The following is a 2,791-nucleotide window of genomic DNA, read 5'->3' on the forward strand; positions in this document are numbered from 1 at the left end:
CAAAAAAATGAAAGGATAAGGAAATTCCATAGAGCCCAACTAATGACTTAGTTATTTAAACCTGAAGCCAGAGTGGTAATTAAGAAAAAGTATCCAGAAGAGGAATCTACCCTCCAGGTCAAATCCCCAATTATTCTAAATGCTGATTAGATAGACTTGGACCATTTGGGGAACTGAAAGTAGAAAGAATGATTTGGAGATTCCTGCTGCTAATCAACATTGGGAATTAATCAGATTCCAATGGGGCTAGCTGGAAATAAGTTTGCAATCAGTTAGTCAATAAGCATTTATTAAGTGACTACTGAGTACCAGGCACTATGCTTCAGGTTTTATTGCAGCACCAAAATTATATACCTTTACTTAAAATATTGTATTTCAAAGATGTCTATAGATTGGTTAAGGGCCAGATGTATTGTGAGACTCAAATAAAATAATGGATTTAAAACACTTTGCAAACTTTAAAGTGTAAACAAATGTTGATAGTTACTATTATTTATGTTATAATGATCATTAGTTTATAATCACTATAATCACCAATCTACTGATGATTCCATTCCTTGAACCTTTCAATACACTGCTGCTGAGCTCAAAACATATACCTGAACTCTTTGAGAGAATATATATACAAACACTTTAAGTTTAATCTATATTGTTAAACATTTTCTTCAGCCCAGACACTTAACAAAAACATAAACAAAGCCCTAATTTATCATGACTTTCAAATTCTGAGATGTAAATACTCACATTGAAAATTTTTAAATTTGCTTTCACAGAAAGGTTAGAACCAGCTCCAACAAACACCTGGGGGTTGCCTAGGTTTGGAGACCTATATAATTAACAAATTATTTTATTCTTTTTGCTTCTTATTTACAATTAAAGGCATGCTTATGTATTTGAAATTGAACTGAAATTGGAACTGCTTTGAAATGAAAGAGTGAAGGAAAGTGAAGATTTCCTCTTTGAAGAGATAAATCCATACAGTCCACTGCACTAGATTAAAGAGATAAGCTCTGATATCCATGAAGGTAACTTAAGTAGCAAAAAAAAAAAAAAAGATGTCACCAGCTCTCTGAGAACCCCAGAAATGCTGGTGTTTTTCTGCTTGGATGAGTATTGTTTAGAATGTGGCTCTCATTGTTGAATGAGATCAGGATGATGTTCAGCAGCAATCTTTGGTACATTGGACATGGAAGAAGGCAAGTACTCAATACTAACATTAAAAGTTTGAAGAAAAAATTCCTCAGTAGATGGAACAAGAAGTGAACTTTTGTAGATTTGATCAATTCTAAGAGAAATAAGTGAGACTATGAAATCCAGTCATGGGAAGATTGAATGGCATTCTGGAAAATAGCATATAAGCAGGTTGGCCTGAAATATAGTATATGAAGAGGAATAATGTTTTGTAATTTTGTAAGGTTGCTTGGATCAAGATTGTGAAGGAAATTTTAAATGCCAAATAAAGGCCTTTGTATATTTTATCTTAGAGCCAAAGAAAGAAATGGAAGTAGTCATTGAAGCAGGGGAGTGACATTGTCAGATTAATATTTAGGGAGATAATTTATTTTGTTTCTTTTTTGATTTTGCAAGACAATGGGGTTAGGTGATTTGGCCAGCTAAGTATTAAGTGTCTGAGGTCAGATTTGAACTCAAGTCCTCCTGACTTTTGGTCAGTGTTCTATATCTGCATCCCCAACTGCCCCTTAGGGAGATAATTTTGGTAGCTATAGAGAATATAAATATTTGTGGAGATTATTTTCATAGCTTTAGAGAGTAGAAGAGAAAGCTAATTAGTTCCTGAATTAATATCTGGATATGTGAGTAGAAAGAAATGAACTGTTAGTCACAAAGAATGTAGTAAGTGCTTAATGTACATGGAAACTATGCTAAGTGCTGGAGATAAAAGTACAAGCAAAAAAGAAAATGGCCCCTGCCTTCAAGGATCTTACATTCTAATTGGGAAAACAGTATATGAAACATAAGTGAAAAGTTCAGAATGGGAGGGTAGAACCATGAGAAATCATTGTAGTAAAATCCAAAAAAGAAAGAAGCAGAACCAGGAGGGGAAGAAATATATATGACCTCAGTTCCTCCCCATTATAGAGCAATTCACCAATGAAAGAACGAGCATAAATGAAAAAGTATAAAGGAATGTTATAAGTGAAAGAAAGTTCCAAGTACCAGGGGAAGTTACAGGGTAGAAAGTCATATGAGGAATGATGGCAAAGTCTAGGCTGTCAGGAGCAGAGCCAAGAAGGATAGATGTAAAAAAGGTTGTGGAGGTAAGATACTGGTTGTTATCCTGTTTTCTCAAAGAAGGACCAAAATGACATAACTATATTAAAGTGAAATTATAGTATCTTACTGTAGATTATTGGATCAGTATGAGCTTCAAATGTTTCACCACAGGTTGGGCACAAATCAATAATGTGAACTTTGGAGTGGTGCCTCTAAATTTGCATGTCTCAACAAAATTGGTTAAATATAAGATTTCAGATTTGATTGTGTGAAAAAAAGCTGGAAATGCTTTAAAGGTTGTAAATCTACGTTATTAAAGGAGATCAGAGTGACCTAGACAAAAAAAAATGATGGGTTAACTAAGATGAGGGTGATTTTATTCAGTCTTTTTGATTAAATTTAAAATGAATAAAGAACTTTAGAGATTTTCTAGTTCAACCATACCAAATAGAAAACTGTTTTTCTTTTTTTTAAAGAACATGAAACTTTAATGAGATTTAAAATAATAAAAACATCTAAGGGCAATTAAGTATTTTAAAATCCATTAACATTTTTA

This window comes from Macrotis lagotis, chromosome 1 (assembly GCF_037893015.1).
Source record: "Macrotis lagotis isolate mMagLag1 chromosome 1, bilby.v1.9.chrom.fasta, whole genome shotgun sequence".
Lineage (NCBI taxonomy): Eukaryota > Metazoa > Chordata > Mammalia > Peramelemorphia > Peramelidae > Macrotis > Macrotis lagotis.